Source organism: Salmo salar, chromosome 01 (genome assembly GCF_965601325.2).
Source record: "Salmo salar chromosome 01, fSalSal1, whole genome shotgun sequence".
In the NCBI taxonomy this organism is placed as follows: domain Eukaryota; kingdom Metazoa; phylum Chordata; class Actinopteri; order Salmoniformes; family Salmonidae; genus Salmo; species Salmo salar.
The window spans coordinates 125,512,197-125,528,233 of record NC_138291.1 but is presented as its reverse complement, the minus strand read 5'-3'; positions in this window follow the sequence as shown (position 1 = coordinate 125,528,233).

Below are 16,037 nucleotides of genomic sequence, written 5' to 3'. Positions count from 1 at the left end.
CATCCTCAACATCATCAGACTCTTGGTAACGGGAGGGCCATCCTCAACATCATCAGACTCTTGGTAACGGAGGGCCATCCTCAACATCATCAGACTCTTGGTAACGGAGGGCCATCCTCAACATCATCAGACTCTTGGTAACGGAGGGCTATCCTCAACATCATCAGACTCTTGGTAACAGAGGGCCATCCTCAACATCAGACTCTTGGTAACGGAGGGCCATCCTCAACATCAGACTGTTGGTAACGGAGGGCCATCCTCAACATCATCAGAGTCTTGGTAACAGAGGGCCATCCTCAACATCAGACTCTTGGTAACGGAGGGCCATCCTCAACATCAGACTCTTGGTACCGGAGGGCCATCCTCAACATCAGACTCTTGGTAACGGAGGGCCATCCTCAACATCAGACTCTTGGTAACGGAGGGCCATCCTCAACATCATCAGACTCTTGGTAACGGAGGGCCATCCTCAACATCATCAGACTCTTGGTAACGGAGGGCCATCCTCAACATCATCAGACTCTTGGTAACGGAGGGCCATCCTCAACATCATCAGACTCTTGGTAACAGAGGGCCATCCTCAACATCATCAGACTCTTGGTAACAGAGGGCCATCCTCAACATCATCAGACTCTTGGTAACGGAGGGCCATCCTCAACATCATCAGACTCTTGGTAACGGAGGGCCATCCTCAACATCATCAGACTCTTGGTAACGGAGGGCCATCCTCAACATCATCAGACTCTTGGTAACGGAGGGCCATCCTCAACATCAGACTCTTGGTACCGGAGGGCCATCCTCAACATCAGACTCTTGGTAACGGAGGGCCATCCTCAACATCATTAGACTCTTGGTAACGGAGGGCCATCCTCAACATCAAAGGACTCTTGGTAACGGAGGGCCATCCTCAACATCATCAGACTCTTGGTAACGGAGGGCCATCCTCAACATCATCAGATCCTTGGTAACGGAGGGCCATCCTCAACATCATCAGACTCTTGGTAACGGAGGGCAATCCTCAACATCAGACTCTTGGTAACGGAGGGCCATCCTCAATATCAGACTCTTGGTAACGGAGGGCCATCCTCAACATCAGACTCTTGGTAACAGAGGGCCATCCTCAACATCATCAGACTCTTGGAAATGGAGGGCCATCCTCAACATCATCAGACTCTTGGTAACGGAGGGCCATCCTCAACATCATCAGACTCTTGGTAACGGAGGGCCATCCTCAACATCAGACTCTTGGTAACGGAGGGCCATCCTCATCACCAGACTATTGGTAACGGAGGGCCATCCTCAACATCAGACTCTTGGTAACGGAGGGCCATCCTCAACATCATCAGACTCTTGGTAACGGAGGGCCATCCTCAACATCATCAGACTCTTGGTAACGGAGGGCCATCCTCAACATCATCAGACTCTTGGTAACGGAGGGCCATCCTCAACATCAGACTCTTGGTAACGGAGGGCCATCCTCAACATCAGACTCTTGGTAATGGAGGGCCATCCTCAACATCATTAGACTCTTGGTAACGGAGGGCCATCCTCAACATCATCAGACTCTTGGTAACGGAGTGCCATCCTCAACATCAGACTCTTGGTAACGGAGGGCCATCCTCAACATCAGACTCTTGGTACCGGAGGGCCATCCTCAACATCAGACTCTTGGTAACGGAGGGCCATCCTCAACATCAGACTCTTGGTAACGGAGGGCCATCCTCAACATCATCAGACTCTTGGTAATGGAGGGCCATCCTCAACATCATCAGACTCTTGGTAACGGAGGGCCATCCTCAACATCATTAGATTCTTGGTAACGGAGGGCCATCCTCAACATCAGACTCTTGGTAACGGAGGGCCATCCTCATCATCATCAGACTCTTGGTAACGGAGGGCCATCCTCAACATCATCAGACTCTTGGTAACGGAGGGCCATCCTCAACATCATCAGACTCTTGGTAACGGAGGGCCATCCTCAACATCAGACTCTTGGTAATGGAGGGCCATCCTCAACATCATCAGACTCTTGGTAACGGAGGGCCATCCTCAAATTCATCAGACTCTTGGTAACGGGAGGGCCATCCTCAACATCATCAGACTCTTGGTAATGGAGGGACATCCTCAACATCATCAGACTCTTGGTAACGGAGGGCTATCCTCAACATCATCAGACTCTTGGTAACAGAGGGCCATCCTCAACATCAGACTCTTGGTACCGGAGGGCCATCCTCAACATCAGACTCTTGGTAACGGAGGGCCATCCTCAACATCAGACTCTTGGTAACGGAGGGCCATCCTCAACATCAGACTCTTGGTAATGGAGGGCCATCCTCAACATCATTAGACTCTTGGTAACGGAGGGCCATCCTCAACATCATCAGACTCTTGGTAACGGAGGGCCATCCTCAACATCAGACTCTTGGTAACGGAGGGCCATCCTCAACATCAGACTCTTGGTACCGGAGGGCCATCCTCAACATCAGACTCTTGGTAACGGAGGGCCATCCTCAACATCAGACTCTTGGTAACGGAGGGCCATCCTCAACATCATCAGACTCTTGGTAATGGAGGGCCATCCTCAACATCATCAGACTCTGGGTAACGGAGGGCCATCCTCAACATCATCAGACTCTTGGTAACGGAGGGCGATCCTCAACATCAGACTCTTGGTAATGGAGGGCCATCCTCAACATCATCAGACTCTTGGTAACGGAGGGCAATCCTCAACATCATTAGATTCTTGGTAACGGAGGGCCATCCTCAACATCAGACTCTTGGTAACGGAGGGCCATCCTCATCATCATCAGACTCTTGGTAACGGAGGGCCATCCTCAACATCATCAGACTCTTGGTAACGGAGGGCCATCCTCAACATCATCAGACTCTTGGTAACGGAGGGCCATCCTCAACATCAGACTCTTGGTAACGGAGGGCCATCCTCAACATCATCAGACTCTTGGAAACGGAGGGCCATCCTCAACATCATCAGACTCTTGGTAACGGAGGGCCATCCTCAACATCATTAGATTCTTGGTAACGGAGGGCCATCCTCAACATCAGACTCTTGGTAACGGAGGGCCATCCTCATCATCATCAGACTCTTGGTAACGGAGGGCCATCCTCAACATCATCAGACTCTTGGTAACGGAGGGCCATCCTCAACATCATCAGACTCTTGGTAACGGAGGGCCATCCTCAACATCATCAGACTCTTGGTAACGGAGGGCCATCCTCAACATCAGACTCTTGGTAATGGAGGGCCATCCTCAACATCATCAGACTCTTGGTAACGGAGGGCCATCCTCAAATTCATCAGACTCTTGGTAACGGGAGGGCCATCCTCAACATCATCAGACTCTTGGTAACGGAGGGACATCCTCAACATCATCAGACTCTTGGTAACGGAGGGCTATCCTCAACATCATCAGACTCTTGGTAACAGAGGGCCATCCTCAACATCAGACTCTTGGTACCGGAGGGCCATCCTCAACATCAGACTCTTGGTAACGGAGGGCCATCCTCAACATCAGACTCTTGGTAATGGAGGGCCATCCTCAACATCATTAGACTCTTGGTAACGGAGGGCCATCCTCAACATCATCAGACTCTTGGTAACGGAGGGCCATCCTCAACATCAGACTCTTGGTAACGGAGGGCCATCCTCAACATCAGACTCTTGGTACCGGAGGGCCATCCTCAACATCAGACTCTTGGTAACGGAGGGCCATCCTCAACATCAGACTCTTGGTAACGGAGGGCCATCCTCAACATCAGACTCTTGGTACCGGAGGGCCATCCTCAACATCAGACTCTTGGTAACGGAGGGCCATCCTCAACATCAGACTCTTGGTAACGGAGGGCCATCCTCAACATCATCAGACTCTTGGTAATGGAGGGCCATCCTCAACATCATCAGACTCTGGGTAACGGAGGGCCATCCTCAACATCATTAGATTCTTGGTAACGGAGGGCCATCCTCAACATCAGACTCTTGGTAATGGAGGGCCATCCTCATCATCATCAGACTCTTGGTAACGGAGGGCCATCCTCAACATCATCAGACTCTTGGTAACGGAGGGCCATCCTCAACATCATCAGACTCTTGGTAACGGAGGGCGATCCTCAACATCAGACTCTTGGTAATGGAGGGCCATCCTCAACATCATCAGACTCTTGGTAACGGAGGGCAATCCTCAACATCAGACTCTTGGTAACGGAGGGCCATCCTCAACATCATCAGACTCTTGGAAACGGAGGGCCATCCTCAACATCATCAGACTCTTGGTAACGGAGGGCCATCCTAAACATCATCGGACTCTTGGTAACGGAGGGCCATCCTCAACATCAGACTCTTGGTAACGGAGGGCCATCCTCATCATCAGACTATTGGTAACGGAGGGCTATCCTCAACATAAGACTCTTGGTAATGGAGGGCCATCCTCAACATCATCAGACTCTTGGTAACAGAGGGCCATCCTTAACATTAGACTCTTGGTAACGGAGGGCCATCCTCAACATCAGACTCTTGGTACCGGAGGGCCATCCTCAACATCAGACTCTTGGTAACGGAGGGCCATCCTCAACATCAGACTCTTGGTAACGGAGGGCCATCCTCAACATCATCAGACTCTTGGTAACTGAGGGCCATCCTCAACATCATCAGACTCTTGGTAACGGAGGGCCATCCTCAACATCATCAGACTCTTGGTAACGGAGGGCCATCCTCAACATCATCAGACTCTTGGTAACAGAGGGCCATCCTCAACATCATCAGACTCTTGGTAACAGAGGGCCATCCTCAACATCATCAGACTCTTGGTAACGGAGGGCCATCCTCAACATCAGACTCTTGGTAAAAGAGGGCCATCCTCATCATCAGACTATTGGTAACGGAGGGCTATCCTCAACATAAGACTCTTGGTAATGGAGGGCCATCCTCAACATCATCAGAGTCTTGGTAACAGAGGGCCATCCTCAACATCAGACTCTTGGTAACGGAGGGCCATCCTCAACATCAGACTCTTGGTACCGGAGGGCCATCCTCAACATCAGACTCTTGGTAACGGAGGGCCATCCTCAACATCAGACTCTTGGTAACGGAGGGCCATCCTCAACATCATCAGACTCTTGGTAACGGAGGGCCATCCTCAACATCATCAGACTCTTGGTAACGGAGGGCCATCCTCAACATCATCAGACTCTTGGTAACGGAGGGCCATCCTCAACATCATCAGACTCTTGGTAACGGAGGGCCATCCTCAACATCATCAGACTCTTGGTAAAGGAGGGCCATCCTCAACATCAGACTCTTGGTAACGGAGGGCCATCCTCAACATCATCAGACTCTTGGTAATGGAGGGCCATCCTCAACATCATCAGACTCTTGGTAACGGAGGGCCATCCTCAACATCATTAGATTCTTGGTAACGGAGGGCCATCCTCAACATCAGACTCTTGGTAACGGAGGGCCATCCTCATCATCATCAGACTCTTGGTAACGGAGGGCCATCCTCAACATCATCAGACTCTTGGTAACGGAGGGCCATCCTCAACATCATCAGACTCTTGGTAATGGAGGGCCATCCTCAACATCATCAAACTCTTGGTAACGGAGGGCCATCCTCAACATCATCAGACTCTTGGTAACGGGAGGGCCATCCTCAACATCATCAGACTCTTGGTAACGGAGGGCCATCCTCAACATCATCAGACTCTTGGTAACGGAGGGCCATCCTCAACATCATCAGACTCTTGGTAACGGAGGGCTATCCTCAACATCATCAGACTCTTGGTAACAGAGGGCCATCCTCAACATCAGACTCTTGGTAACGGAGGGCCATCCTCAACATCAGACTGTTGGTAACGGAGGGCCATCCTCAACATCATCAGAGTCTTGGTAACAGAGGGCCATCCTCAACATCAGACTCTTGGTAACGGAGGGCCATCCTCAACATCAGACTCTTGGTACCGGAGGGCCATCCTCAACATCAGACTCTTGGTAACGGAGGGCCATCCTCAACATCAGACTCTTGGTAACGGAGGGCCATCCTCAACATCATCAGACTCTTGGTAACGGAGGGCCATCCTCAACATCATCAGACTCTTGGTAACGGAGGGCCATCCTCAACATCATCAGACTCTTGGTAACGGAGGGCCATCCTCAACATCATCAGACTCTTGGTAACAGAGGGCCATCCTCAACATCATCAGACTCTTGGTAACAGAGGGCCATCCTCAACATCATCAGACTCTTGGTAACGGAGGGCCATCCTCAACATCATCAGACTCTTGGTAACGGAGGGCCATCCTCAACATCATCAGACTCTTGGTAACGGAGGGCCATCCTCAACATCATCAGACTCTTGGTAACGGAGGGCCATCCTCAACATCAGACTCTTGGTAACGAAGGGCCATCCTCAACATCATCAGACTCTTGGTAATGGAGGGCCATCCTCAACATCATCAGACTCTTGGTAAAGGAGGGCCATCCTCAACATCATTAGATTCTTGGTAACGGAGGGCCATCCTCAACATCAGACTCTTGGTAACGGAGGGCCATCCTCATCATCATCAGACTCTTGGTAACGGAGGGCCATCCTCAACATCATCAGACTCTTGGTAACGGACGGCCATCCTCAACATCATCAGACTCTTGGTAATGGAGGGCCATCCTCAACATCATCAAACTCTTGGTAACGGAGGGCCATCCTCAACATCATCAGACTCTTGGTAACGGAGGGCCATCCTCAACATCATCAGACTCTTGGTAACGGAGGGCTATCCTCAACATCATCAGACTCTTGGTAACAGAGGGCCATCCTCAACATCAGACTCTTGGTAACGGAGGGCCATCCTCAACATCATCAGACTCTTGGTAACGGAGGGCCATCCTCAACATCATCAGACTCTTGGTAACGGAGGGCCATCCTCAACATCATCAGACTCTTGGTAACGGAGGGCCATCCTCAACATCAGACTCTTGGTAACGGAGGGCCATCCTCAACATCATCAGACTCTTGGTAACGGAGGGCCATCCTCAACATCATCAGACTCTTGGTAACGGGAGGGCCATCCTCAACATCATCAGACTCTTGGTAACGGAGGGCCATCCTCAACATCATCAGACTCTTGGTAACGGAGGGCTATCCTCAACATCATCAGACTCTTGGTAACAGAGGGCCATCCTCAACATCAGACTCTTGGTAACGGAGGGCCATCCTCAACATCAGACTCTTGCTACCGGAGGGCCATCCTCAACATCAGACTCTTGGTAACGGAGGGCCATCCTCAACATCATTAGACTCTTGGTAACGGAGGGCCATCCTCAACATCAAAGGACTCTTGGTAATGGAGGGCCATCCTCAACATCATCAGACTTGGTAACGGAGGGCCATCCTCAACATCATCAGACTCTTGGTAACGGAGGGCCATCCTCAACATCATCAGACTCTTGGTAACGGAGGGCCATCCTCAACATCATCAGACTCTTGGTAACGGAGGGTCGTCCTCAACATCATCAGACTCTTGGTAACAGAGGGCAATCCTCAACATCAGACTCTTGGTAACGGAGGGCCATCCTCAACATCATCAGACTCTTGATAACGGAGGGCCATCCTCAACATCATCAGACTCTTGGTAACGGAGGGCCATCCTCAACATCATCAGACTCTTGGTAACGGAGGGCCATCCTCAACATCAGACTCTTGGTAACGGAGGGCCATCCTCATCATCAGACTATTGGTAACGGAGGGCTATCCTCAACATAAGACTCTTGGTAATGGAGGGCCATCCTCAACATCATCAGAGTCTTGGTAACAGAGGGCCATCCTCAACATCAGACTCTTGGTAACGGAGGGCCATCCTCAACATCAGACTCTTGGTACCGGAGGGCCATCCTCAACATCATCAGACTCTTGGTAACGGAGGGCCATCCTCAACATCAGACTCTTGGTACCGGAGGGCCATCCTCAACATCAGACTCTTGGTAACGGAGGGCCATCCTCAACATCAGACTCTTGGTAACGGAGGGCCATCCTCAACATCATCAGACTCTTGGTAACGGAGGGCCATCCTCAACATCATCAGACTCTTGGTAACGGAGGGCCATCCTCAACATCATCAGACTCTTGGTAACAGAGGGCCATCCTCAACATCATCAGACTCTTGGTAACAGAGGGCCATCCTCAACATCATCAGACTCTTGGTAACGGAGGGCCATCCTCAACATCATCAGACTCTTGGTAACGGAGGGCCATCCTCAACATCATCAGACTCTTGGTAACGGAGGGCCATCCTCAACATCATCAGACTCTTGGTAACGGAGGGCCATCCTCAACATCAGACTCTTGGTAACGGAGGGCCATCCTCAACATCATCAGACTCTTGGTAATGGAGGGCCATCCTCAACATCATCAGACTCTTGGTAACGGAGGGCCATCCTCAACATCATTAGATTCTTGGTAACGGAGGGCCATCCTCAACATCAGACTCTTGGTAACGGAGGGCCATCCTCATCATCATCAGACTCTTGGTAACGGAGGGCCATCCTCAACATCATCAGACTCTTGGTAACGGACGGCCATCCTCAACATCATCAGACTCTTGGTAATGGAGGGCCATCCTCAACATCATCAAACTCTTGGTAACGGAGGGCCATCCTCAACATCATCAGACTCTTGGTAACGGAGGGCCATCCTCAACATCATCAGACTCTTGGTAACGGAGGGCTATCCTCAACATCATCAGACTCTTGGTAACAGAGGGCCATCCTCAACATCAGACTCTTGGTAACGGAGGGCCATCCTCAACATCATCAGACTCTTGGTAACGGAGGGCCATCCTCAACATCATCAGACTCTTGGTAACGGAGGGCCATCCTCAACATCATCAGACTCTTGGTAACGGAGGGCCATCCTCAACATCAGACTCTTGGTAACGGAGGGCCATCCTCAACATCATCAGACTCTTGGTAACGGAGGGCCATCCTCAACATCAGACTCTTGGTAACGGAGGGCAATCCTCAACATCAGACTCTTGGTACCGGAGGGCCATCCTCAACATCAGACTCTTGGTAACGGAGGGCCATCCTCAACATCAGACTCTTGGTAACGGAGGGCCATCCTCAACATCATCAGACTCTTGGTAATGGAGGGCCATCCTCAACATCATCAGACTCTTGGTAACGGAGGGCCATCCTCAACATCATCAGACTCTTGGTAACGGAGGGCTATCCTCAACATCATCAGACTCTTGGTAACAGAGGGCCATCCTCAACATCAGACTCTTGGTAACGGAGGGCCATCCTCAACATCAGACTCTTGGTACCGGAGGGCCATCCTCAACATCATCAGACTCTTGGTAACGGAGGGCCATCCTCAACATCATCAGACTCTTGGTAACGGAGGGCCATCCTCAACATCATCAGACTCTTGGTAACGGAGGGCCATCCTCAACATCATCAGACTCTTGGTAACGGAGGGCCATCCTCAACATCATCAGACTCTTGGTAACAGAGGGCAATCCTCAACATCAGACTCTTGGTAACGGAGGGCCATCCTCAACATCATCAGACTCTTGGAAACGGAGGGCCATCCTCAACATCATCAGACTCTTGGTAACGGAGGGCCATCCTCAACATCATCAGACTCTTGGTAACGGAGGGCCATCCTCAACATCAGACTCTTGGTAACGGAGGGCCATCCTCATCATCAGACTATTGGTAACGGAGGGCTATCCTCAACATAAGACTCTTGGTAATGGAGGGCCATCCTCAACATCATCAGAGTCTTGGTAACAGAGGGCCATCCTCAACATCAGACTCTTGGTAACGGAGGGCCATCCTCAACATCAGACTCTTGGTACCGGAGGGCCATCCTCAACATCAGACTCTTGGTAACGGAGGGCCATCCTTAACATCAGACTCTTGGTAACGGAGGGCCATCCTCAACATCATCAGACACTTGGTAACGGAGGGCCATCCTCAACATCATCAGACTCTTGGTAACGGAGGGCCATCCTCAACATCATCAGACTCTTGGTAACGGAGGGCCATCCTCAACATCATCAGACTCTTGGTAACGGAGGGCCATCCTCAACATCATCAGACTCTTGGTAACGGAGGGCCATCCTCAACATTATCAGTCTCTTGGTAACGGAGGGCCATCCTCAACATCAGACTCTTGGTAACGGAGGGCCATCCTCAACATCAGACTCTTGGTAATGGAGGGCCATCCTCAACATCATTAGACTCTTGGTAACGGAGGGCCATCCTCAACATCATCAGACTCTTGGTAACGGAGGGCCATCCTCAACATCAGACTCTTGGTAACGGAGGGCAATCCTCAACATCAGACTCTTGGTACCGGAGGGCCATCCTCAACATCAGACTCTTGGTAACGGAGGGCCATCCTCAACATCAGACTCTTGGTAACGGAGGGCCATCCTCAACATCATCAGACTCTTGGTAACGGAGGGCCATCCTCAACATCATCAGACTCTTGGTAACGGAGGGCCATCCTCAACATCATCAGACTCTTGGTAACGGAGGGCCATCCTCAACATCATCAGACTCTTGGTAACGGAGGGCCATCCTCAACATCATCAGACTCTTGGTAACGGAGGGCCATCCTCAACATCATCAGTCTCTTGGTAACGGAGGGCCATCCTCAACATCAGACTCTTGGTAACGGAGGGCCATCCTCAACATCAGACTCTTGGTAATGGAGGGCCATCCTCAACATCATTAGACTCTTGGTAACGGAGGGCCATCCTCAACATCATCAGACTCTTGGTAACGGAGGGCCATCCTCAACATCAGACTCTTGGTAACGGAGGGCAATCCTCAACATCAGACTCTTGGTACCGGAGGGCCATCCTCAACATCAGACTCTTGGTAACGGAGGGCCATCCTCAACATCAGACTCTTGGTAACGGAGGGCCATCCTCAACATCATCAGACTCTTGGTAATGGAGGGCCATCCTCAACATCATCAGACTCTTGGTAACGGAGGGCCATCCTCAACATCAACCACTACATAATGTATCCTGTATAGGTCCTAGACATCAACCACTACATAATGTATCGTGTACAGGTCCTAAATATCAACCACTACATAATGTATCCTGTACAGGTCCTAAACATCAACCACTACATAATGTAACCTGTACAGGTCCTAAACATCAACCACTACATAATGAATCCTGTACAGGTCCTAAACATCAACCACTACATAATGTATCCTGTACAGGTCCTAAACATCACATCAACCACTATATAATGTATCCTGTACAGGTCCTAAACATCAACCACTACATAATGTATCCTGTACAGGTCCTAAACATCAACCACTACATAATGTATCCTGTACAGGTCCTAAACATCAACCACTCCATAAAGTAACCTGTACTGGTCCTAAACATCAACCACTATATATAGTAACCTGTAGAGGTCCTAAACATCACACCAACCACTATGTAATGTATCCTGTACAGGTCCTAAACATCAACCACTACATAATGTATCCTGTACAGGTCCTAAACATCAACCACTACATAATGTATCCTGTATAGGTCCTAGACATCAACCACTACATAATGTATCCTGTACAGGTCCTAAATATCAACCACTACATAATGTATCCTGTACAGGTCCTAAACGTCAACCACTACATAATGTAACCTGTACAGGTCCTAAACATCAACCACTATATAATGAATCCTGTACAGGTCCTAAACATCAACCACTACATAATGTATCCTGTACAGGTCCTAAACATGACATCAACCACGACATAATGTATCCTGAACAGGTCCTAAACATCAACCACTACATAATGTATCCTGTACAGGTCCTAAACATCAATACTACATAATGTATCCTGTACAGGTCCTAAACATCAACCACTACATAATGTATCCTGTACAGGTCCTAAACATCAACCACTACATAATGTAACCTCTACAGGTCCTAAACATCAACCACTACATAATGTATCCTGTACAGGTCCTAAACATCAACCACTACATAATGTAACCTGTACAGGTCCTAAACATCAACCACTACATAATGTATCCTGTACAGGTCCTAAACATCAACCACTACATAATGTATCCAGTACAGGTCCTAAACATCACATCAACCACTATATAATGTATCCTGTAATAATGATTAGACTCTTGGTAACGGAGGGCCATCCTCAACATCATTAGACTCTTGGTAACGGAGGGCCATCCTCAACATCATCAGACTCTTGGTAAAGGAGGGCCATCCTCAACATCACTAGACTCTTGGTAACGGAGGGCCATCCGCAACATCAGACTCTTGGTAATTGAGGGCCATCCTCAACATCAGACTCTTGGTAACGGAGGGCCATCCTCAACATCATCAGACTCTTGGTAACGGAGGGCCATCCTCAACATCATCAGACTCTTGGTAACGGAGGGCCATCCTCAACATCAGACTCTTGGTAACGGAGGGCCATCCTCATCATCAGACTATTGGTAACGGAGGGCCATCCTCAACATAAGACTCTTGGTAATGGAGGGCCATCCTCAACATCATCAGACACTTGGTAACGGAGGGCCATCCTCAACATCATCAGACTCTTTGAAATGGAGGGCCATCCTCAACATCATCAGACTCTTGGTAACGGAGGGCCATCCTCAACATCAGACTCTTGGTAACGGAGGGCCATCCTCAACATCAGACTCTTGGTAACGGAGGGTCATCAGACTCTTGGTAACGGAGGGCCATCCTCAACATCAGACTCTTGGTAACGGAGGGCCATCCTCATCATCAGAATCTTGGTAACGAAGGGCAATCCTCAACATCATCAGACTCTTAGTAAAGGAGGGCCATCCTCAACATCATCAGACTCTTGGTGACTGAGGGCCATCCTCAACATCATCAGACTCTTGTTAACGGAGGGCCATCCTCAGCATAATCAGACTCTTGGTAACGGAGGGCCATCTTCAACATCATCAGACTCTTGGTAACGGAGGGCCATCCTCAACATCATCAGACTCTTGGTAACGGAGGGCCATCCTCAACATCAGACTCATGGTAACGGAGGGCCATCCCCAACATCATCAGTCTCTTTGTAACTGAAGGCCATCCTCAACATTTTAGACTCTTGGTAACGGAGGGCCATCCTCAACATCAGACTCTTGGTAACTGAGGGCCATCCTCAACATCAGACTCTTGGTAACGGAGGGCCATCCTCATCATCAGACTCTTGGTAACGGAGGGCAATCCTCAACATCATCAGACTCTTGGTAACGGAGAGCCATCTTCACCATCATCAGACTCTTGGTACCGGAGGGCCATCCTCATCATCAGACTCTTGGTAACGGAGGGCAATCCTCATCATCATCAGACTCTTGGTAACGGAGGGCCATCCTCAACATCATCAGACTCTTGGTAACGGAGGGCCATCCTCAACATTATCAAACTCTTTGTAACGGAGGGCCATCCTCATCATCAGACTATTGGTAACGGAGGGCCATCCTCAACATAAGACTCTTGGTAATGGAGGGCCATCCTCAACATCATCAGACACTTGGTAACGGAGGGCCATCCTCAACATCATCAGACTCTTTGAAATGGAGGGCCATCCTCAACATCATCAGACTCTTGGTAACGGAGGGCCATCCTCAACATCAGACTCTTGGTAACGGAGGGCCATCCTCAACATCAGACTCTTGGTAACGGAGGGTCATCAGACTCTTGGTAACGGAGGGCCATCCTCAACATCAGACTCTTGGTAACGGAGGGCCATCCTCATCATCAGAATCTTGGTAACGAAGGGCAATCCTCAACATCATCAGACTCTTAGTAAAGGAGGGCCATCCTCAACATCATCAGACTCTTGGTGACTGAGGGCCATCCTCAACATCATCAGACTCTTGTTAACGGAGGGCCATCCTCAGCATAATCAGACTCTTGGTAACGGAGGGCCATCTTCAACATCATCAGACTCTTGGTAACGGAGGGCCATCCTCAACATCATCAGACTCTTGGTAACGGAGGGCCATCCTCAACATCAGACTCATGGTAACGGAGGGCCATCCCCAACATCATCAGTCTCTTTGTAACTGAAGGCCATCCTCAACATTTTAGACTCTTGGTAACGGAGGGCCATCCTCAACATCAGACTCTTGGTAACTGAGGGCCATCCTCAACATCAGACTCTTGGTAACGGAGGGCCATCCTCATCATCAGACTCTTGGTAACGGAGGGCAATCCTCAACATCATCAGACTCTTGGTAACGGAGAGCCATCTTCACCATCATCAGACTCTTGGTACCGGAGGGCCATCCTCATCATCAGACTCTTGGTAACGGAGGGCAATCCTCATCATCATCAGACTCTTGGTAACGGAGGGCCATCCTCAACATCATCAGACTCTTGGTAACGGAGGGCCATCCTCAACATTATCAAACTCTTTGTAACGGAGGGCCATCCTCAACATCATCAGACTCTTGGTAACGGAGGGCCATCCTCAACATCATCAGACTCTTGGTAACGGAGGGCCATCCTCAACATCAGACGCTTGGTAACGGAGGGCCATCCTCAACATCAGACTCTTGGTAACGGAGGTTCATCAGACGCTTGGTATCGGAGGGCCATCCTCAACATCAGACTCTTGGTACCGGAGGGCCATCCTCAACATCAGACTCTTGGTAATGGAGGGCCATCCTCAACATCATCAGACTCTTGGTAACGGAGGGCCATCCTCAACATCATCAGACTCTTGGTAACGGAGGGCCATCCTCATCATCAGACTATTGGTAACGGAGGGCCATCCTCAACATCATCAGACTCTTGGTAATGGATGGCAATCCTCAACATCAGTCTCTTGGTAACGGAGGGCCATCCTCAACATGATTAGACTCTTGGTAACGGAGGGCCATCCTCAACATCAGACTCTTGGTAATGGAGGGCCATCCTCAACATCATTAGACTCTTGGTAACGGAGGGCCATCCTCAACATCATCAGACTCTTGGTAACGGAGGGCCATCCTCAACATCATCAGACTCTTGGTAACGGAGGGACATCCTCAACATTTTAGACTCTTGGTAACGGAGGGCCATCCTCAACATCATCAGACTCTTGGTAAAGGAGGGCCATCCTCAACCTCAGACTCTTGGTAACGGAGGGCCATCCTCAACATCATCAGACTCTTGGTAACGGAGGGCCATCCTCAACATCATTAGACTCTTGGTAACGGAGGGCCATCCTCAACATCAGACTCTTGGTAACGGAGGGCCATCCTCATCAACATCAGACTCTTGGTAACGGAGGGCCATCCTCATCATCATCAGACTCTTGGTAACGGAGGGCCATCCTCAACATCATCAGACTCTTGGTAACGGAGGGCCATCCTCAACATCATCAGACTCTTGGTAACGGAGGGCCATCCTCAACATCAGACTCTTGGTAATGGAGGGCCATCCTCAACATCATCAGACTCTTGGTAACGGAGGGCCATCCTCAACATCATCAGACCCTTGGTAACGGGAGGGCCATCCTCAACATCATCAGACTCTTGGTAACGGAGGGCCATCCTCAACATCATCAGACTCTTGGTAAAGGAGGGCCATCCTCAACATCATCAGACTCTTGGTAACAGAGGGCCATCCTCAACATCAGACTCTTGGTAACGGAGGGCCATCCTCAACATCAGACTCTTGGTACCGGAGGGCCATCCTCAACATCAGACTCTTGGTAACGGAGGGCCATCCTCAACATCATTAGACTCTTGGTAACGGAGGGCCATCCTCAACATCAAAGGACTCTTGGTAATGGAGGGCCATCCTCAACATCATCAGACTCTTGGTAACGGAGGGCCATCCTCAACATCATCAGACTCTTGGTAACTGAGGGCCATCCTCAACATCATCAGACTCTTGGTAGCAGAGGGCCATCCTCAACATCATCAGACTCTTGGTAACGGAGGGCCATCCTCAACATCATCAGACTCTTGGTAACGGAGGGCCATCCTCAACATCATCAGACTCTTGGTAACGGAGGGCA